The sequence below is a fragment of the Onychostruthus taczanowskii genome, unplaced genomic scaffold (assembly GCF_017590055.1).
Source record: "Onychostruthus taczanowskii isolate IOZ18803 unplaced genomic scaffold, ASM1759005v1 scaffold143, whole genome shotgun sequence".
In the NCBI taxonomy this organism is placed as follows: Eukaryota; Metazoa; Chordata; class Aves; order Passeriformes; family Passeridae; genus Onychostruthus; species Onychostruthus taczanowskii.
The window spans coordinates 753,127-777,220 of record NW_024498608.1 but is presented as its reverse complement, the minus strand read 5'-3'; the positions used below and the strand labels follow the sequence as shown (position 1 = coordinate 777,220).

Below are 24,094 nucleotides of genomic sequence, written 5' to 3'. Positions count from 1 at the left end.
GTCCAGTTTTTACCAGTGTAAGTGACAGTAGAAAGTTATGAGATGCTTCTAAAATATGATGTAGCAGTATATGAAAAAAACTGAATTAACTTTTGAAGAACACAATCCAGATTGTGCATCTCATAAATTGAGATTTTTACCAAAGCTTTGTGGTTAAATCCCATTTTTTTATTTACATGCATTATGGAAAAACTAATACAGATATCTTCCTTTCACTAAAAAGTGGATTTACTGGAAAAGAAAAAAAAAAAAAAAAAAAAAAAGTTGTAGAATAAATTGCCATCATTTACAAAATTAACCACAGAGGTCTTAGTTAATAGGGAATAGTTGGTACAAAAATAAAAGAATGAACCAGGTATTTTAGGGGTGATTCTCTTTCTAACTGAAATAGTTATAAAGTTTCAGTGCATTCAATTAGGTTTTTCTATTTCTTAATCTCTCAATATTTCATTAATAACAGAAATATTTCAGAATTTCACTTAATATGCTGAAATCTGTTGATGACAAAAATAAGAAACCAGAAAGATCAATTAAGGGTACTCATTTAAATTTAATGTTCTAAATTATCTAGTGAGTAATCTCTATATTTTGAAACATTAAACAGTCTTTTTATAGAAAAAGAAAGCATCTTAACTTCCATTTCACAAAATAATTTTTCCCTCAGTGCAGTGAAATATAGAAATAACTTCACTGGAATTTAATGAAATTATCCAGGAGTTTGTTACATTGATTACTGTTTCCAAGCCTTTAAAATCAATACAGCAAAATGCTGATGAACCTAGAGTGTACAGAACTAAAGGCTGTAAACTGCAGGCTGTATGTTTTTTCTTGTTTTGTGTGTCATGAACAATGTCTAGCTAGTTTCAGGAATTGCTATTACTATTTACTGACTTTGCATTTAACAGTGCTTTGTTTTAATGACTAGAGGATTTGATTTCCATACATTACATATTATCTATGAAAAAGCAGAGTTTTATAGACATTGCTCATTTTAAAAGCAGCTCTATTTTTCGGGGTTTTGTTTGTTCTATATTTCATACTTGATCAGAAAATATATCTTTAATATTTAAAAGTATACTTTATGCTTTGACTAGTAGTGTTTTATCCTATTGGCCTTTTATTCTCACCTAGAGCAGGATATCTTTGCAGCAAACAAAGATGTGATTATTTTCATATAGCACATTCCAAAACCAGAAATAATGTCTTCTCCACTTCCTTGCCTCTGAAAATGAAGAAAATGGATGACAATTGTGCCTGATCTACCTCTGCTGAGGTAGGACCTCCCTGTCAGGGTCCCACAACAAGCAGCCTAGCAGAAACAAAATCAAAGATCAGGGATGTTTAAAAGAGCATTGTTATTCAGGTATTATTATTCAGCCTAATCTTGGACTACTCATTGCTGATGTATCATTTATTTTGATATGTGGGGAAGCTCTACTACAGAAATAGTCTAACAGTATATTGACATATGATTCCTTTTTCTCCCCCATTAGTTCTTCTATGTGCAGTAACTTGCAACTATGGAATCTGTTTACTGAAAAAGATTCCTATGGTTAAGTTTTCTGTCTGTTTATTCACTTAAATAAATGTTTTCAATTTAACACAGCAGTTTGTAATGAGTACTGTGAAATAGTTGAAAGAATGAGTTCTTGAAACAGAAAAAATAATAAAAAATCATTTTCTCCTCTCAAAAAAATATTTATTTTAACATGTGGTCATATTTTCCTGAATTTTTACATTAATTGAAAACTTATTGGTCTAGAAAAGAAAAAAAAAAAAAAAGAAAATCCCCCCATCTTATAATTTTCCAGTTCTTATGCAAATTAGGGAATAAACACACAGGCATGATTTGTAGTTTTAAAACAAGGGAATGTGTAAATTCAGGATGTTTTTTAAAAACACCGTGTCAAGCACTGCTCTCATGGAGCCTGCAACTTACAATTTACATTTCACTTTAGTACAAGGCAACAGATTTGCATGATAAACCTTTGATTGTTTTGTAAAATGCTCTAAACAGTGTTAATTTCACTCGTTTATTACAAAGGAAACTTAGTTGATGTTCAGAAGGAATTTCTAAGCCTTAGAATGACTGCTAAAGTTCCAAATACTGAGCAGTCTACAGACAACAAATCCTTTTGATTTGTTTGGAAATTACTAGGATAACTTTTTTTTTTTTGAAGGATGCAGATGGAGAGCACAGAGCACACCCTCAGCCAGCACCATCTAGCATGCTGTTCCTGCATGAAATCCTCTATTTTTTTTCCATTGAGAATCATAAAAACAGTGGAAAGAAAGTGATTATAAGTATCCAGTCAGTTTTAAAAAACTTTTCTTGGCAACAGAAGATAAAATCAAGTTAGATACAAATGCATGCTACAAAGCTATCTGTTTTCTCTTGAACAAAGCTTTGTGAGAGTAACCATGAGCCTGGAGCTGAATCTCTCAGTGCCGTGGTAAGCAGAACATTCCAGAGACATAAGAATAGTTATTTAATATTTTTTTTCTATTAAAACTCACCAGTGCCCTTCTTCTGCTTCTCCAGGAAGTTGTACCCGTCAGCACCTGCTGAGGGCTTTGTTGATCAAAAAAATCAGGTAAAAAAATTCCTGTAGAATAAAGCCAGACCAGCTGGCTTTGAAGAGAAGCCCCCCAGTTTGGGTTGTGTTTGCCTCACTCACCCTCTGCTCTGCAGACCCAGGCTTTTTCTCCTTTGGATGTTGACCTGTAGGCTGTGTGATGTGTGTGCACAAGTGTCTGGCAGGCCAAGGTGCACCTGCTTCTGTCACTCCTGAGTAAATTTAGCTGTAAAAGATATCACTGACAAGCAGACCTTTGTCAGTGTTGGCAAATGAACAGAGTATTGCCATCCCCCTTCAAAAGTACTCTGCAAGTTCAAATGGAAAATATCTACTCGGTTGTCTTATCCAGTATCCAGGAATCACCTCTTCAAGAGCAAGGAAGGCCAAGAGGCTTGTGTATGGCAAAAAAAAGAAAAATCTCTTCCTTTAAATAGATGTTAAAATGACATTATTTCAAGAAGAATCTATGAACAAGATGAGGCTGTGTTGTCTTAATTGTGGCTGGAAGAAAACTTTGTTTAAACAGGAACACAGCACACAGAAATTTAAATTCAGGTTGTTAAATTGTGCTAACTGTTAAAGTTGATTATCTTTCCCTTCCATAATTCATTGTGCTTTTTATCAAAAAAAGTATTAGAAAACTTAAACATATCACATAGAAGGTAATCTCATTTCCAAAATTAAAAAGCATGCAGAATTGAGTCTGAATTTCAAAATCACATGTGTGTAGCACTTATGCTGTCATAGTCTAGGAACCAGCCACTTTTAAAATGGGTCCTAAAGTAAATGGAGGGTCTTTTGAGGGAAGTGATCAAAACTCTGCATTCTTATCCTTATGGATGTGTTATGGGTAGAAATTGATCCAGCCAATTTAATAAAAATAAAAATAGAATTTATTCACGACCGATATACGGTTTTGACCGCCACCAATCAAAAAGTAGTGCTGACTCCGGGATCGGAGCGTGTGAACTATGATCTGGCCTCTATCGCACCGAATCCCCCTGTTCACCATGGAGGCCTGGCAGAGTTCGGGTTTTATACTCTTTTTCTTGCCCACGGCAGAGTCCCTTTGTCCCCTCCTGGAGTTCTTCATATTCAGGCAGTGTCTATTCACTGTCCTGTACTGGACAAAGCCACATCCGGGAATCGATGTGTATCGGACCCCAGTTCCCAGAATCCTTCATTCAGATGAATGTCCTTGATGGTCCTGTCTATCTGAGGTGGACATCTACATGGGCCGTCATCGCCGGGCGTTCTCGTGGTCGTGCCATCGGGGAGTGCCCATCTCCTGTGCGAGCTAGGTTTTCTTCGTATGTTAATGATGCACCTCTTCCTTGGCTGCAAGCTGTCCTGTGTGGCAATCACCCCCTCCCCTCAGCTGGCATGATATTACAGCTTTACCTTATATCATATTAATAAACCTATATTTCCAACACAAATTATCCCCTTATCTATAACAGATATTTATAATTTATTTTTAATAAGGGTATTTATAATTTATATCTGCTCTTTGCTTTTCTTTTTCTCGTTTTTTTGGTGGTTTTTTTTTTTTTTTTTTTTTTTTTTTCCTGGAGAAGGATCCAGGTAATTGAAAGAGAAAGGTGTAATTTACAGCTGTGTGTCTTCTCACAGAATTAAAAAAAGGGTCACCAGTATAGGTGCCAGGATTGGTAGCATCCTAGGTACTCCATTTTCCACTTGAAAACTAGGCCATAAACTCAAGTGGCTTTAAAGAAAAAAATTCAATAATGTCTATTTTGCTCTAATATGCTATTTAGAAGGAGCAAAATGTTCCTTTCTAACAAATGAGGCAAAAATTGCAGACCAGGAGCTTTTTGTAAGGTAAACAAGGTTCCTATTTGCTTACTTGTATAAACAACCACTCACCAAGCTTTATGTCTCTGCAGGGGCACCCTTTCAGATAGGAAGACGGACCTTATTGGCATCATCTTGTATCCATGGAAACACTTTAAGTACCGCTCTCTCAATATGTACTTCACTTATTCAGGGTTCAAGAGCTGAGCACCAAATAATTAAGTGTTTTTATTATTTTCTATGTGGAAGCTTGGTTCTTGGGGCTTATATCTGTCATAATAAGATCTTGTACTTTCATAATATTTGATAAAATCAAGTGTTTCATTTCAAGCCTTCTATCCACTCTATTCTTAGATTAAAATTAATGCTCTAAAAGTCCTGATGAATTAAAATTCTGAAAATTCTCATAACCCTTTACTATTTGTAAAACAATTATCATAATTCACATTACCATCAGACTTAATCACTATTCTTATTGCATTAAACTAGTCTGGTTTTCAGTATTTCTGAAAAAAGAAATAGGAAAACATTGATAAGAAATCAGTTTTCTCTTTTTAACAACCATTCTCACTCATGTGACTATATAGTAGGTCACAGAAGCTGAGAGCTTAACAATTGTCTTGAAACTGAAAAAAAAGGATGAAAATAAAGAAGGTTATTCTGGGTTTTTACCCAGAAATTACTGGAAAGCAAAATAATTATTTTTCTGTTAATATGTGTCTGCCACACTACTTAGTTAAAATATCAAAGCTGTATATATAGAGCTAAGAGAAATAAGGGATTTTATTGCTATTTCCATGCAGAAAAAGAAACACTGGCATGAACTACATTTATTTTCAAAGCTATCATTCTGAAGAAGATCCTTTGCAGATAAAATGTAGTTATTTCAATATTACCTTGGCTCAAATTCAAAACTCTCTCATAATTCCACCTATTAATTGGTACAACTGATGCACATTTTTAATGTACTGTGATTTAAAATATATGAAAATTAGTTATTGATATCCATTACTTAATGTCTTCTCTGTAATTTTTAAAAATCCTGCCCTAATTTTGTTTATAAAAGGTATTTTCTTCAGCTGAGCTGGGCTGAAACAATGAAATACCTTGTTAATTACAGCTGCTATCAGAAAAACACATTTCTGTCTGTAAAGATCCAGTACTTCTCTCTGAAATGCTACTGCTTTAGAGCCTGGGTTTGCTAAGTATATATCCCTGCATATTATTTTCATTTACTACTGTTACTGTTCTTATTTGCCATGTTGTGTGCATAGCACAGTTCCTGATGAGCACTGATGGCACAAATTATGTGTCCACTGATTAGGCTGGAACAGTATTTGTGTACAAATTCTGTAAAACTTTGATATGTGACAAAAATTGTTACCTTTTTGCATGCCAGATTCTCTATATTAGGTTTATACTTTTATTTATGGATGTTATGGATATCTGTTCACAAATGTGTAATAATTTTATTTAAAAAGTACAATCATAGTGTAGGCAAGGTGGAGCTGCCTGACCCCCTGTGAAAGCCTCTGCCTCTTTGCTCTGCAGATTGCCACATGAGACCTAGGATTGTGATTGCTCTCAGGAACTTTTACTCTGAGCCAACTAAGCATATCAGAGAGGTGAAACTTTCAGCCTCCACAGAAGGAAGCAGTGCACATGGCAATTTTTTCATTTCCCTTTCATCATGTCCCTGACCTTACTACAAGGTCAAGGTTGCTGGGGTACTAAATGGGGAAGTAGAAAGAGAATCTAATCTCAACTCAGCCCTCTATGTGTTCAGCCTATGGAACTTCTGACCTTGCTTATCATCCTGAAAAAAAAATAAAATTCAGCTATATTCTTGAAGGATTGCTCTGGTGCATTGCAAACTACAGTGAAAGCTGGTCTTGACTTTGCTGTTTTGAAATGATGAAACCAAGATTGGCCCTGTTGACTCTGTGTAACTGGTAAAAATCCAATCCTTCCTAACCATAGTCCATGGGGAGAAAAAGGAATGAGGAAAATTGGTAGTTGTATCTCTTGGGCACATAAATCTTCAGCTAAGTAATATGTTCTCAGCTTTATGATTTTTAGCTTTTTAATCCAAAATGTTTTTTTTTTTTTTTTTTTTCTTTCTTTTCTTTTTTTTCTTTTTTTTTTTTTTCTCATAGCATTTGTTAAAGAATCACTTCCAAAATGCTAGAAAGTCAGCCTGAGCATATTGCAGATAAAATCTGTCTCCCTTCTCCATCACGCAAAATAGAGATTCAACATTTGGCCTATATTCAGTTTTTCAGGTGCTAAAAAGCTATGACGAAACTGCACAGATCGTATGATAATGGGCATATTATACAACTCTAGATCATCATATGCCTAACTTATTATTACTATTTTAGTTTTCTGCAGATCACTTTTCTAGTACCATCAGCTTAGGCATACTTCAGAAAAATAAAGACTCATTGAATGTTTTTTGAATTTATAGATAAAATACAAATAAGTAGGGAAAAAATCCAGGATAAAATTTTAAGAATATGACAAAGGAGCAGGTAGTATTTCTGTAAAAAAAAAGAGTGAGCTGAGTTACATGAAGACTGTTATGGACCATCAGCAGAACAAAATGTAGACAAGGAATTCTCCAAGGAGTAAAATAACCTCCACTTGTTTTTGAGCTATCAGAGCAAAAACAGGCCATAAATTCTGACCCTTCCATGCCTGAAGCATACCCAAATGAAAAGGATTGAGAAAGAAATCTGACTGACTGAAAACCAGCTATGTTTGAGGAACTTGTTCACAAGAAAATTGGTTAAAATTTGGGCTAGAAAAGGTGTGGGAGTCTTTTCCACCGGTAGGAGCAGAGATTTTCCAGGAAGGAATTACAAAGTTACAGTAGTAAGGTGATGGAGTGTGAAAGTCCCTGTTCACAAATTTACCCAAATAGGTGCAATACAGCAGTAAATATACATGGGCAACTTTGCTTGTGGCCTCTCCTCTATCACTGTGCAAATTCTGAAAGGACAAAGGATGTAAATATATATTTGGCAAGCAAGAGAGAGAGCAAATAAGTTTCCCTGACACAGACCAGGAGCTGAGATTTTTCCCTAAAGAAAGGGTATTGAAAGGTACATAGAAAGTAAAGGAAAAGAGTGAGTTTAGCTGCAATATTCTGAACAATTTTGAGAAAAGGATGTAGGACAGGGTTAAGATAGATAAGATGAGGTATCTGACAATTTAAGTGCTTTGTTAGGAATGGTTGTGAACCACATTTCAAAGAAATGAAGAACTTTATTTAGGAAAGAATTTGCACAGTAAAATGTTGGAAATAGGTAGGTCCATACAGTAGGTCCCAAGGTGTTGGTATTTAGTAGCTCCTAGTAGCTCCTTATGAAAGATAATGGAGTAAATGCAGTGAGGTAGAGAAGGAGACAAAGGGAAAAGACAGTGTTTTAAGTAGGAAAAATTCTGGTTTTGTCTGTTTGTAGGAAGAGGCAGATGCATGCTGTGCAGCAAAACCAGTCAGATCTGGCATAAATGTAGCTGAAGGCAGGAAAAAAGATAATACTAGAATCACAGAATACCAAATTGGAAGGGACTTCAAGGATCATTTGACCCAACCTTGGAAAAAGCATGTCTATGATGGTGGGAGAAAAAGAAAACTTTGGAACATGCTTCTCTGCTTTTCCTGTTTTATGCCCTAAAGTGAAAACAACTTTTCAAAAAAGAAAATTAAAAGCACTCTAGGATTAGGATAAATGAGTGAATGGGAGAAGAATCTGACCTTGCACAGAGTTACTGATTTTGCTGAAACACTGAGACAACTGTATACACAACTGTACAAGCACCTCAAATGCTCCTATTTGTAGATTTTGTTTAAAAAATGCAGAAGAAACTATGGGGAGAAGTCATTCATGTGGTCAGAAGTACTTTCTGACACGTGCAGTAATACTGGGTAGCCAGTGTGTTTGTGTGATTCAATATGCAGAGCATAGGAGCAGTAAGGGAGGAGATGACACTGCAGGGCCCAAGTTTGGCATCTCATGCAGAGCAGCCTTTGAGTAGGTCTATGAAGGTTGTAGCACTGCCTCAGTTACATGAAGTTCACATAGAAGATACACACTATGTGCACACCTATTAGGTGATGGGCTGATAATAAGGCTCATTCCAGGAACTACACATACCTAACTCACAACAAACCTGTCTTATTAGATTCTCTCACAGTTAAAATAATAAAAATGAGAACCAATTTTGAGGTAGAAGTGAATGCATCTATACCACTGGAGTGAAAGCAGATGCAGTCTGGAAGAACTCAGTTATGTAAAGGCCATTATTTTTAATGTGCTCCAGGTTCTGTCAACATAGAAAAGACATGAGAACATCCCCAGGAATGTTTACTGTAGAACAATTAGCACTTATTATAAGTTACTTTAAAGTTATAAATAGTGACCTTTTTGCCAAAGTGTGGTTTGTTACAGACTGATCTGCTATATTTTATAATTCTTTTACATAGTAATTGGCAGTATAGTTGCTCAAGAATTGAAATTAAAATATGATAGGGAGTCATTCACAGATACAATCTAAAAGCAAACTGAAACCCTCAAAATGTTATGAGCTTTTAGAATGAAAATATTTTAGTGCAAATCAGCAATACGGTGTATTGTCAAATTAATTATTTGAAAATGAATATTTATAATAAATATTGGAAAGGATCAGTGAAATAAGGGGTTTCACTAAACATTCCCAGTTTCATGTAAAATTACTCAACTCCTCTTCCCACAAGTAATTTTTCATATTTTGTTGTTGTCTTTCAAACTCATAAAAGGTCCAGTTTTAGAAATACATTCTGTTCAATAGATAAGATATTTATTTTGCATTTGTTGCAGTGACTACAAAAGATGCTTACTAATAAATGAGTAAGTGGGCCTCTTTCTTTTTTAGTACTTTCATTCTATATGAACAATTGATTTGAAAGCTACCATTTGAGGTAGTTCTGGGACCACAGATATGCAGAAGTTGCACTCAATGAAAACGAGATTTTCATTGTTTGTAAGTTGTCAAATTTTAATCATTCAAATTTAAAGTTACTATTTTGGGGTATATGCCTTGGGCTGGATTTTCTATGATGATTTAGCAGTAATTTGAAATCAGCAGAAGGAGAAGTATTCTAAATTATATCTGTTAAGGGAACATGTAGAATTTTTTCACTGGGGATTGCTAACACCTAGAGATTTTTAGAATAATGGAAGAAATTCAGGGATAGTCTTGGTAACATACCTGCTGCCTGCTCAAATAGTGTGTCTGCCAAGAAGAAATTTGCCAAGAGAATACCAGGCTGTGTATGCTTGTGTATACTTGTTTGAGACTTCAGTCAGAAAACTGGCACCTAAGAGGGGAAGGGATTAAAAGCTCTTGTCATGCCTATATGCATAGACACAACTTGCTTAGAGCTGCATGGCAGCTAATTCTTATATTTGTGATATTTTAAGCACTTGACTTAACATTATCACAGAATCTGAGCATTACTAAGATGTGTATGCTTTGCATTGTGTATGGATTGATAGATTGATGTGCTGGCTGCTGTTTACTCCTACATGTTTGGTCTCAGTTTGAAGTACAAAAGGAGGAATATACAGGTTGTTTCACTCTTTACATATTTTTCTTGTCCCTTGTAATGATACAGAGAACTAATTTCACCTTGACTTTCTCTCTTTGTCCTACCTTTTCAGTTCTAAATATGACAGCAAACATTGTCCAGTGCTCCATAAGCAGTAGGCAGAAAAATGTCTAGTAGCATTCAGATATTCTGAAGAACTGAGATTTCCAATAGCCACTTGTACATACAAAATATAATTCTAATCCTCTGTTGTTTCTTGTCATTAATGTACCCTATTCATTGCAACTGAAACAAAGCTGATGCCTCTAAGAGCCCTGATTTGAACAATATCCAAAATCAGATCATAGTAAATGACAGTCATAGGAATTTTGATTAACCTCTAAAGAAGTATTAAATAAATGTTACTCTGGAAAAACCCTCATCAAATGCATTAATGGTAAGTTGTGAAGTAGTAGTAATTGCTGATATGGCATTAGATAACAAAGATAGCATAGTTAATTGATATCACTGTCTCAAACGTGTATACCTTATCATCTGCCAAGAAGCTGGAGTGATTTAAGTAGTATTAACTGCAGTTGAAATGCATTAGATAAGATGCATAAAGTGGAAACAGGTGTTTGCTATGATCATTTTATTTGGTCATTCAGTGACTTTTTTTTTTTTTTTTGTAAATGTTGCTTGGCTATTAATGAATGCTTCCAGCTTTCTGATGGGCTTCTCTGTTCTGATGAGCTAGATTTTAAGGGAATATCATATGGTTCAGATGAAGACTGTAAGTAGTCCAGGGAGTCTGCACAGGGTGAAGTAATCAGTCAGGTCCAGGGATCACGCTGATAACACAGTCAGGACCAGGAAGAAGTGGACCAGGGCAGGGCTGAGATAAGGCTACACTATGGCTCATTAACCCATTCAGGGAACAGTGCAAAAATGGCACTGGCAAAAAAAGTAGAAGTCTGTTTATTCAGTAAACAGCTACCCAGAGCAAAGCCTAATAATCCATTCAGAGACTACTACACTTAAGACTTAGCTCCAATTAATTAAGGACCTGGACTGAACTAAAAGTGAGCTTCTGGGTCTGAGGGCATGAGTGGAGTATAAGTTTATCAGTGTAATACAGCCTGTCAAGACAGTCAGAGCCTTGATGGCTCCTTCCTTCCTCTTTCCTGTATCAATGCTTGCAGACACAGAGTTCACCAAATGCATCTGTCTAACTCACCTTACAAGTGGAATTGGCAAACCTGTTCTCATCTTGCAGGTGTGTTCATAGAAGTACAGTATAGATCACATGTGCAGACTCAGGGGAATTTGGCTTTGTTTTTGAGGGAGGAAGGACACATATTTGATGAAGAGTCCTCAGTTCATCTTATTTCAAGCATGGCTGCAACCTTCAACAGCAAATTGGGAGAAAATACGTGTGTTGGTGAGACAGCTACTGCACAATTCCATTGGACTACAAGGAGTTTTTTTTCAACAAAATGAAGATGTTAGCTTAATGAAGAACTGGGACACATAAAGATGACAACCTGCATCAGCCACTTCAGCACCTCCCAGCACATAAGTCCAAGCAAAACTCTTGATTCCAGGGGAAATTTCTTTTGGTTGTAACTTAAGAGAAGTGACACTTGAATAATAAAAAGGAAGAGGAAGAAAAACTGGTTGAACGTATTTTTGATGTCATCAGTGTCAGAAAGAGGGTGACACGTCCAAGGACAAAGCATCAAAGAAATGACTCTTTACATAGGAAACTTCTGTACCTGCCGGTGATCTTCCCATGCATGGTATAATTCTGTTGTCAAGGAGATCCAAGATTTTCATGACCTGGACACAATGCTGCTTGGTTGGAGCCTTCTCACCAACAAAGACGTGAATCAAGTGTAGACTTTGTTTTAAATTAACATCCAGAAGATTTCATTTTCTACCAAGCCCTATTTTAATTTTAAAAATTATAATCTGGATCCTGCAGCAGTCTGCAATAGTGGGTGGATTCTCTGGCAAATTAAATTGCCACAGAATCACACAAGCCCCTGACTATTATCAAATGATGTGTGATAAACATTTATTTCGCTGAAGAATTACTTTCATTCAGTACTTAAATGCACTGACAAATAGCCTTTCAAATAGTACAGATCAGGGAACAACAATTTCTATTGGAATATCTGGATTGCTTCATTGTTTAACTTGACAGCAGACTACCTGCAGTTCCACCACTTAGATTATTTTTATGCTCAATGTGTTTGTATTGTTGTAACAATTTTTATCATATCTTTGCAATGCTATAGTGCATCATTCTGCATTTTCTCTGGCTCTCTGTAGTTGAGGCTTTGTACAGAGAGGGTGCTTCTTCAGGAAGCTGGGAAACTCTTAACTCAGCAACTCTTTTCCTGTTGTGCCAGTATGCTGTACCCACAATGAGGGAATCTTGTGAAGCTTATTTTCAGGATGATTCTCTGGTGTTTCGTGTATATCTGTGATGAGAAAGAGATGTATTCTGTGATTTGTCTTGAACAAAAGAGCATGCAGATATGAAACAGAATTCAAACACCTCCTGAAGAGCAAACAGAGCTATTAGTGTGCTAGTGGTATTCTTCATGTAGCACAAAAGTGCACCAGTGAAGTAAGAAGCTGGCAAGTAGTATAAACATTTTACATTCATGGAGACACATAGCAGTCAGTAATAGATGTCATATGAATCTTTGGTAGCCCAATGTTTCTGAGGGGTTTAGATCACGACTTGTCTCTGAGAAGAGTAGGTAATAAGTAATAAATCAAAAGGAAAAGCAAACTGTCCTTCTACTTCCTTTAGAGTCTTTCACTTATGTTCTGGGATAGTATGGGAAGCAGAAGAGAAAGAAGGACGAAGGCATCTGTTATGGGAAGGCACATGATTTTGTCTCTACAGCACAACATTCCATATCCGAGGGAGAAACTCAAAGACTTGTTAATGGGATGCATCAGGCACAGCATTGCCTGCTAGTCAAAGGACATATTTGTTGTGTTTTATTTTGCATTGTTGTGGTCTCACCTTGAATCCTGTTTGCAGTTTTGGGTGCCACAATATAAGAAAGACATAAAGCCATTGGAGAATGTCCAAAGGAGGCCTGCAAGGATGACGAAGGGTCTGGAGGGGAAGCCGTATAAAGAGCGGCTGAGGTCACTTGGTCTGTTCAGCCTGGAGAAGAAAAGGCTGAGGGGAGACCTCACAGCAGTCTGCAAATTCCTCATGAGGGAAAGAAGGGAAGCAGCTACAGATACCTTCACTGTTGCAACCAGTGACAGGATTTGAGTAAATGACATGAAGCTGAGTTGGGGGAGGTTTAGGGTAGACATCAGAGAAATGTTTTTCACCCCAAGTTGGAACAGGGTCCCCAGAGAAGTGACACCACCAAGCCTGAGTTCAAAATAATGCTCTCAGACCCATGATGTGATTCCTGCAGTGGCCTGTGCAGGACCAGGGTTTTGCTTCCATGATTCTTTGATTCTCTGATTCTCTGATTTTCTGATTCTCAACAGCTTTTGTTAAATAACCAGTGATTTGAGGAACAGTGGTTGCATACATTGAGTGGAAAAGGACTTCTGGTGGTCCTTGCCTGGCTTCTGCAGAAAACTGAAATCACTGAGTATAATTTCTATCTTCAGAGACGAATCAGCAAATCATCTGAAGTAGCAGCAAATACTCACTAACATCACTAGGGCTGTCTACAGACACAAATCTAGTGGTGAAGAATGAATCCTTGTACAGATCATGAGAAGAAGGGGAGGTCTTGGTTCTATGGGTCTGGATACTAGCTGCCAGCTTGACCATAGAGGATTTTTTCCTTGTTGTAGGTTCACAATTTGTTCAGGCTGTTCATGCAAGTGTAAAACAAGGATTTAGTATATTTGATCTAACAATTTTTTTAACCTTATAAGATCTCCATAAGATTGACATTTTCCTGCAGTAGTGTCACTGTCGGCAGTCATTTAATGCCTCATCTTGTGAGGTCAGGATTCAACGCCCAACTGCATTTAGCAGGTCAGTACAGTAATTTTAAATATCTTTTTTTCAGATTTTTGCCATCTTCAATTATACCTTTCCACCCTACTATTTGTGTAATTTTCTTCTGTCTGAAGACTCTTTACTGTTGTTGTCGATTGCACAGCATGACAAATTACCCATCAGACCATATCTTTTCTGCCCAGAAATGCATGGTAACAGAGAGTCACGGCATTATCACATGTTGTGTATTTTATTTCCTCACAGTTCGTTCAAGGGTGTCACTTTATTTTGCTACTTCCTTTTGGCATCACATGAAGATTAACTATTCTAGAGTTCTTAAACTTTAGGAAAAGTTAGAAACACATCCTAAGCTCAGAGCAATACATATACAATTCTGTATCACTTAGCACTTCCCTTGCATGGCAAAACCACATCAATGATTCTGAGTCCCTGCAAAAGTCATAATAAGGCTTTCATCCTTATTATACAGCTGAATAACCTGGGTGTGGGCATTATTTGCAGCCTCAGGCTATCAACCAAATTAACTGTGAGTCACCGCTTACTTTGACAGCGTGCACTAGGTTCTCTGGGAGTAATGAAACTCTCTAGGTCTGGTGCATATTGTGTCCACAATCTGTCCTCTCCTCCCCTCTTTCTCTTTGATTCAAGATAAACACCAGTAATTGTAACATTTGTGCTATCTCCCAGGCATTGCAAGGATCTATTAGCAAAATGAACTGGAACAGCTAAGAGTGTCAGCAGCTAATATATATACAAAAGACTTTAGAAATTGTGATTAAGAAGACACAGGGAAATTTTGTTGTTGACAGCATCATCCAGAGCCCTCATTAGCATTCAGGAGGGACAGTTTGACATGAACAGGGTAGTTCACGGGCTCATAGATTCTGCAGCATTAGTGCTCAGTCTGAATAGAACTGCAGGAGCAAACACAGAGCTGTCCTCATACCTACCTCAGATGTGAGACAGGATCCCCATTCTTCTTTACAAGGTATTTTATGGGTCTTTATATAGAAGAATGATTGATTGAAAGAGAGAAAAAACCCACTTCTGTAAGGCAAACTAGAGGAATTAGGACTTTGGGTAATCAGAAAGACCACTTGGGATGAAATTTGGTTGGAAATAACTTCGTATGCTTTCATGTAAGTATTATTGTAATTAACAAAATGCAGTTATTTTTATTTAATACCATTAATTTTAAAATTTATTTAAGTAATGCTTGCTCCTAGAAAAGCATGAAAGTAGAATACAATAAGCTGAAAGTGTCATAGTGTCAGGAATCCCAAGACCCATTTGCAGACTTGTGTTAATGGTCCAGCATCTTAAAGAATGGCAGATACTGAGAGACTGGTCTTGCCAGAATTGAGAGACCGTAAGTGCCAGAATTCCCAATAGCCAATACAGGTACAGATTTGGCACCAACCCACCCTCTGCAGCACTTTGCTGTGCACTTTGCAGCATTTACCTATTCTGCGCCTATTCTGTGTCTTACATTTTTAAAATTCCAGGTATCAGCACCATGAATAATGTAATTATGTTTAGTTTTTTCAAACATATCTTTGCAAGTTCAATGGGAAAATTAGTATAGAAATAAAAAGACATGAAAAATTTAGAATAAGCCTGAACTGTGAACCAAAGACAAAATATTTTACTTTGTTTTTGCAACTTTTTATGAAAAATCTTTTAATTTATTTAAATGGGACTGGAATCTCAGGGTGTTGCAGTTAATTTATGTTCTAATGCTTTTTAATCCACTTGCTTTAGAGTGTCAGGTGGAAAATTCAGCTCCAGTATGTTTCTCTATGTACCTCTGATATAAATATGTTGCTGCGGCTGATAATTGTTGCTGCAATTGTAAGAATTATACAAGCTTTTTTTGTCACAGAAATCACATTGTAAAAGATTCCCAAAAAACTTGACAATGTTGACAGTTGTTTTCAGCAAATGGCTGCTTTACTGTAGCACTGTCAATGTTGATGTCCTTGTGTACATTTAAAAGAGCAATGTGATTAAGGCAAGCTTGTCCATGCTAGATATGAGCCAAGTTTTCAATCTCCTCGTGGCACTGAAAGATTGCTCAGCTGTTGCAGACAAGGCAAAAATAGCTGGCAGATTTCTGCCATTAAAATTAAAAAAATCCTTGTCTTTTGGCATGCATCTGTAGGAATGTGTAACATCTGCTACTGACCTTAAGTTCTAGATAAGAACAGCTCATATTTGTAACTCAAATTCATATATCTTGGTTTAGATGATGCACTTCCAAGGATATTATTAAAGTATTTTTGTAAGAAGATATTTGTCTAGACTGCAGTCTAAAGAATGATATACTTCTGTTCATGATATGCTTCTGTTAAGTATTAGAGTAGTGAAATACCATTATTCCCCTAGTCACTCTCACTGCAACTTATGTCCACCTTATGTTGAATTTAGATAATCTATATTGTATTCTATTCTGAGAATATTTCATATTTATATATAAAAATCAATGCCAGCGTTCTATCTAGAACATCAGTCACCCTTTCCACATTTTTTTCACTCTTAATGAGATGAAAAGAGTGAAAAAAATTTCTTTAACCTTTGTCAAGAGAAATGGGCCTGATTTAACACAGTCATATATTCCATCCTATTGACCCTGAATTCTTAATGTAAGATGTCAAAGTCATGGGACTTATCAGATTTGTTGCTGTGCCTGGGTGTGGAAATAGAGGGAAGAAGTCAGCTTCAACAACATAATCTCATAAAAAACGGAGTGGGACTTTCTCATATAAATTAATGTAGACTTTCTTAGTCCAAACATACTCATATTCCACTTTGTATCTATTAAAAACCCTTTAAAATAACCTGGATTTATGACAGTAACCTGAGGGAGAGTAAGTCATTGATTTCTGGTTGATTTAGGGTGACCAAGTTTTCCCAGACACTCAGCGTGATGTTCTGCACATCATGGATTATTTAGAGAAGTCTATGGCTCAGGGAGGTAGTATGGAAAAAAGCTGTGAAGCTATCTATAAGTCCTTTTTTTTTCCTGACAAGCATGTACAGTGAAAGAGTGCGGTACTGAAGGGCAGCATTGGATAGTGCAGCATTTGATAGTGTCTAGTTACAAAACTATCTTTTCTCTTCTTGCAACCCAGTGACACATTCACTGTTTTCCAACTAAATTCTGAAAAAAAAATGCCTTGGACAAAAGTCTTCTTCAAAAAATAAGCCCAACTCCAGCCCAGAAAATAGTCTACTCTCTTTATAGAATGAAACTGAACTCTGATAGAAACAGAAGTTTATGACAAGTTTATGGAGTTTATGAAGAGACATAATGCATGCAACAAAGGGAGGAAGGAGATAAGTTAAAGATGCATTCCTCATCTTAATTTTAATATTTCCCTGTATTTTAAGACTTGATGCTGTAATGTAAACATCTTTCCTAAAAAAAACTTGTAATGGCAAATCATAGGCAACATCACCTGTGCCTCCTATAATTATTATGTTTCAAATAAAATAATACTAAGTGTAACATGAAAGGCTTTCCTCTTAAGAGAAAACAATATTAGCCTAGCATTTTGCAATTTTTAGTTAAAAGGATGTGGTGCAGGAATGGAACACCACATTGCAGGAATATGTATTAATTTTTACACACCCTGTGAAATTTAGGGTGACAATACACTTTTCTCTTACAGTTTTGGATAAATATTTGTAATGCAATACTCCAAGCTCAGAGAGCAGCAGTTTAACTCATATTTCATTCTCAGGCTCTGTGGCTGAAAACCTAAATCTCATAAATGGAGGGCTGTAATTATCAGCTAGTAAATCTCTCTCAGCAGTTATTATGTAAGGTCAATTAGAGTGAAGAATTTTCAATCTGGACTTATTACTAAAGAAATATTTCATGCAGCATTGAAATGGAAGAGCTTCTCCCTGTACCCCATCTGCTCTCTGCTTTTTGTGTCCCTTCACTACAGCTGCAGTCATTACCAGGCTGACTCCACTGTGAAAAGTTGAAGCCACATTCTTCAGAACAGTTGCTTGGTGTTGGTCAGATTTCTCTGCAGACTTTTTTTTTTTTTTTTCCATTGGAGACAGGGAGGCTGACACATAGTTTCCAAGGACTTCGCATGTCTTCCGTCTCCAGAATCGTCTCCTGAATTCCAAATATTTTTCAAGTGACTAGCAAAAGAATATCCAGGTATTTTTCAGTCTGGTGGGACAAATTTTGAGTAGAAAGCCAGATGGCTGTGAAAACAGATTGTAAAGTAATTATTTCATTTTAAGTTATCTTGTTGTCTTTAATACATGTGTATTTTCATTGTTACAGTTAGAACATTCACAAGGTCTGAAGAGACTATGAAATCCCACTAACTCTAGCAGCAATTGCTGTCTTTGTTGCTCAGAATGTAAATGATATCACACAATGATTAATGTAAAAGAGCAATAATGCAACTTGAAAAAAGTAAAAGATGAGCAACAAACTAAACCAAATGAGCTTGTTACCTTTCCCAAAACAACACTTTTTTTGTTTCTGACCTAGGTTTATTTTTTTCCCTCCTTCTTTTAGCATCTTTTACATTATATATGAAAAATAAATGCCTTCAAGGGTCAAATTTTGACTTCAAAATTACTACCTTTCATACCCTTTATTTTCCATTCAGGCATCTAAAAAAATAAAGTCAAACTAACACTGAATAATTTGAAAAGTTACCATAATTTTGTTTATGGTAAGTCTAAGTAAATGTAAATAAAATAACTTTTATATATGTTGTTTCCCTTCAGTTCTCAACTAAATATTTTAAAGAACTGAAGTTTTTGACAGTTTTTTTTTCACTTTCTTTTTCTAACAAGACAAAGGGGAAAAAACCAAAACAGCTTCAAGGGACAGGACACAAACCCATCAGGGATCACTGTCCCCTTTCCAGCAAAATGAATAAGTTTGGCCCACAACCTTGTTTTGTTCTCTCTCAAAAAACTGTGCCTAGATATCACTGGGAAGATGAGGGCTGAAGATTGACACACAACAACTGTAAATGCAAACGTACAAGTTGATAAACAAGGCCCTGATTCTGTAAGCAGGCCTGCCCAGACATAGCTCCCCTCCAGACCTCTGCTCAATCACAGTCCATCTGCATTTTTATTTTTCTCTTCCTTTTCAGTATTATCATGGGTTTTAATTTTCTGAATACTCAAGGCTGACTGGTTAGAAGACATAACATGGATAACACTTGATAATGAAGAAGCCATGTTCAAAGAAGAAAAGGAAATACTTATTTTCTGGCCATACCTGAAGTGAAAGATGTAATGATCAAGAATTTCTTACCACAACTGAGAAGGGAATTTTCCCTTTGATTTTCTGCTTTCTGTGCATTGGATAAACCATGTTTCCCAAACTTTGGGACAAATCATTTAACATATGTTGGACGAACCCTGAATTACAGACCAGGTCAGGGAAGTCACTAGAGATCCTTCACAAGGCTTGCTTAGATGTTTCACCTCTACAGTTCATTTTCTTTGGCTGAAGCCATAGGAACAGTGGAAAAAGAACTAAACCACTGCTGGCATTTTTGAGCCTAGTTAATGGGATTCTTCTCACCAGGAAAGTTTGGAATCTAATCTTGTCATTCAAGTACCTTTTTCATCAGTGTGCTCATACTTTAATGCTTAATCATAAATATTGAAATTGTATTGCATATTTTGAGATACATTTTAGGGTTTTCTTCACACGCAGTAAATAATTGAACTTAATCAACTGTGTGCCCCTTCTTCCAACTCTGCACAGGCACAACTAATGCAGGGTTGAACACAACCTAAATTTCTGCAGCATGAGCATCTTACCAAATACACATATAGAACAACCAACTCCTGAACTTTTGTCAGATGATGATTTATTGAATATAAATTTGTGAACCTATTCCCAGAAAATACTTTTTTCTCCTGAGTGGTATTTGCCCAAGAAAAACAAGGCCAGAATACGTACCTTCTGTGGACCAGGAGAAACCTCTCTATAAATGTCTCTGAATAGTATAGACCTAATAATGACTGATTAAAAAATTATTGGAAAAGATGGAGCTTTTCAGATTTAGCAGATTTTTACTGGGTTTGACAGTGTGGAAAACAGAGAATCTGAAGATTTATTTGCACAATGGAAAAAAGTTGTGTGCATATTCAAGCAAGATTTAAAAGCCTGACAAAAGAGATTCAGATAAAGTGCGAAAAATAAATTAATTATGTGACTACTAAATCAAGGCCTTACAGTCATGTCAGATGCTAGTTTACTTTTGCATGAATTTTGAGATCCTTGGACTCCTCATCTTTCCCAAAGTGGTCAGGGAAATGCAGTAAGTTTTCAGTCTGAAGGGTAGATTCTTTGGTAGCCTATAAGAAAATGCTCTTTACAGAACACCTGGAAATTGTGGTTATGTACTGGTAGTGAAAACAGCAAAGCAACTGCTAAAAGAAATTGCTTTGCATCTTTAAGAGGAAGATACATGTATATGAGTTTCATTTTCACAAATTCTTTAGAAGCTTGGAAGTATCTGGTTTTATACAAAATTTCAATATTTTCTTTGGCTTTCTTGATTCATTTAAATCTTGAAATAACACAGCTGTAATCCATGATTGAAAATCATATACTTTGGAAAACAGTGTCTCAGTCCTTGTGGAATAAATCTGCCCTCCACCTCAAGACCTGTGGTGAGACTAAGTGAAAATATAAAATATACGTTCTGCAGAGAAAACATGAAAGGTTTGTGTTTGTATGGTTTTTTGTTTTATCTCTCTTTGTTTAGGTGGTTGTAAAATTCAACTTCTACTGCCTCAGAAATCTAGTCATACTTAAAATGAGGACTTATTCACAACAATGTCTTTGGAAGATTTATTCCTCAAGTGTCTTAATTTCTGTATGCTGGTTTATAAAGCCATTCCAGATCTCTTACACAACCTAATACAATGCATAGGCTTTGCTGGTTCCAGGACCTCTAAAAATCTTGATGGTACTCTGAAAAACTGATATCCCTTGGTTGTGATCAGAGAGAGCACTAGAGCTCAAGCTTTGCTTAAATCTACAATATTTGTCCTGGGAGGTGGTGAAAACATAACTGTGCTATGAACTGTGAGGACAAACATATTTTTGGGGGTTATGGGGTGTTTCCAGCCCTATTGGGATACTTAGAAGAGGGTGTTTGGGTCAGAGCTGCAGAATACACGGTGCTATCGTATTTATGCCCCATCATGCAGGTGTAGCCATGGCAACTCCAGGCTACATATTGGGAAATCCAAGTCCATCAGGTGAGCGGGTACACATGAATTTGGGAAAGAAGTTTGCACATATGACAATTTTTCTGGCTGATGTGCAGGAAGGAGAGAAGGTCACCCTGCTGCCCAGCTGGTACCTTTTTGGTACAGCTGATCCCTGAGCAGTGATGGCACAGATGCTGCGACTCATCTATACCAGGGGGCTAGTGGTGGTGAAAAGAGTGCTGTGTGCCTCAGAATCCCATCCATCACCCCAACACCTTGGCCTGTTTTTCAGACAATCTATCCATTTATACATTGATGTATGTTTTTTTAGGAAAAAACACCTCAGACCCAAGAATGGTGCTAATAATGATGGTGTTTCAAAGACACTGTCTTGGCTTCAGTGCATGGCTTCAAGGAACCATATTGAAGGCAGAATTCAGACCGTTTCAGGACCAGAGACACAATTTATCTGACTTCCAGGTGATGGAAGATTAAGGAAAATGAAGTACTGAATATCTTGACCTTTGCTGAATAACTCTTTCCTACATTTGATACTAGCCCCCTCTGCATGCAACAAAATGGATAGGGTCAATAACAAAAACACTTGTTTTCCTTATATGTACTTCCTTGGTCTATGTAAATTGTTCTTTAGCAGCAAAGTGCCCTACATACCCCTGAAGTAACAGCAACAAAACAGACTGTTTTATGTGTTGGCAGCTGAGTGGACAATAAGTACCAGAAGGATTATAGGTGGAAATGTAAACTCTAATCATCCGCCTCAGACCTCAGAAAGAGGTATTATTAAATATTTTTTACTCTTTTTTCCTTTTCCCACAAATGTCCCAGGTTGGAACTGAAATTTTATATGGCACCAAGGCTTTATTTGCTCTTTTACACTGTTGTATTAATTTTGCACATGGGCACATGTGCCTTTTCCTGAATGATGCTATTGTGTTCCATCGTCATCATCTGTATGTAGAGCTTGACATGAAGAAGTGGGTGCCAGTGCACCCAGTTTTGGTAGGGAAACTTATTATCTGTTATCAAAAACATGTTTTACAAAGAACAGAAATACTAATTGAAATAGAAATGATCTTTTATTTTCATTGTCTGAAAGGTTTGATAATTACTTTTTCCTTTGTTAAAAATGGCATGCTACAAATTTGTCTTTGTTGGCAATTCAAGACCTTGTGCCCTCACTTAAGATTTCAAAGCTGAAGGCAACTGACAAAATTATGCCGAATAAGGTTAGCAATTGATTGGAGTAAGATAAAGAATTACACATCATGCTGAACCAATTTCTACTCACTAATTTCTGATATAGGTAAAAAAACCCTTTCAGAACATCTTCATTTATAATAAACCTGTTTTTCTCTTTCCCTCTGATTCTTTATTAGGAGGATGTAATATTTGAAGTGCCTTAGCTCCTGATGTAAAAGTCACTAAAGCTATTGGAAGTATATCTATGCATTTCACCAGGTTGTGGTTTGAAATAATCCTGTACAAAACACATAATTTATGTATCTCCAGCACAAATACCCTTTAATTTTAATGGAATATTTGCTGGTACATAGTAAAGTATTTTTTATTAATGTGTAACATAATACATTTTGTTAATGAGAATAAAATTTAGCTCTGTTAAATCTAAATAATGTATCTTGAACTGTAATAGATAGTCTCTATAAGTAAAAGGGATTCTGTAGCAATGGCAAAAGTCATATTTATTACATGGCAATGCTATATATTTCCATTTATGATGTTAAGATAACTTTTCTGATGGAAAACTAGGGTTGCATCAACAATTTGAAAGTACTTAGTTTACTTAGTTACAGACTTTTTTTTTCCTCAAAGGATCAAGCACAATTTGAAAAGCCAAGAACTAAAACCTAATGGTCTAATGGTCCAGTTCTTCAAAGGCATGTGGCAGCAAAAGTAATTCTAGTGGATAAGAAGTACTGCTCTCTTCCATTACATTACTGAGGAAAAGAAACACGTTCAGGGCTGACCCTTACCATTTAGTTTGTTCTTGCAATACACAGTATGAAAAGGAATTTTATGTGCCTTTTTGATTTTATTGTAGAAATAAGATTGGACATTCTTCACCTGGCACAAAAAGAATAGCAAGAATCCTTGTTCCTTCTGCTTGTGTAAATGTAGAAATTTGAAATCAAGCCATGCACTCTATTGTTGGTTGTTTTAAGGTTACCACATTTATGCCTTTAAATGAAAACTGTTAAAAGAGTAATTTATAATTTTGGACATTGATATTCTGATTTAGTTACATCCCAGTGTAACTTTGCAACTCTAATAAGTGAGAATTTCAATGTATTTAAAATGTGTACATTGAGGTACTTCTGAGTAATTTCTCGCTACTAGTCCAAACCAGCTCAGAATTTCACATCCTTGAACAGATTGACTGGTTTGGCTTGTGTAATAGGTACCCTGTAATCCTGGACTACTTTGTGAGTGGGTGGAGATGAGTGCCTTTGAAAATGCCAATTGGTTGCTAACCATAACAAGTCAGATTTTTGTGAGAGTGGAGAAGGTAGAAGTGTCTATGTAAAGTAAAATAGATCTACTGACATGCCAAGCACAGACCATGGAACTAGAAAGGATTCTTTCCAAATCACCCGACTTGGGTTTGAGACCATTGGCAAGATTTCTGGCAGGAGTGTTGGGGAACAGATGCAGGAACATTTAAAATGGTTGGCTGAATCTACAGGTAAACCATCTCTGCAGGAATGCTGTCTTGGGAGTTCACATATTGCAAAGAAATCACTCTTTTTATAAGAGTATTGAATTTACTGTCATACTTTTGCTTTCTAAACAGGAAAGAAAGGTACAAGGGGAGTTTTGATTCAAAGTCTCAATATAACAGTCTTCTGTGTT

At 36.3% G+C, this 24,094-nt stretch overlaps 1 protein-coding gene across 28 annotated transcripts in view; it reads right to left on the bottom strand.

The window, feature by feature from the left end:
- The window catches only part of MEF2C (myocyte enhancer factor 2C), a 135,280-nt gene extending 132,580 nt beyond the window's left edge, over positions 1-2,700 (bottom strand). For 26 of the 28 annotated variants that reach the window (XM_041398264.1, XM_041398274.1, XM_041398269.1 and 23 more), the window contains exon 1: positions 2,518-2,700. The gene's annotated coding sequence lies outside the window, so the exon portion shown is untranslated. Of the gene's footprint in view, positions 1-1,127; positions 1,223-2,517 lie in introns of all 28 variants that reach the window. The other 2 variants (XM_041398276.1, XM_041398275.1) reach the window with 1 other exon arrangement.
- Positions 2,701-24,094: the final 21,394 nt, after the last annotated feature.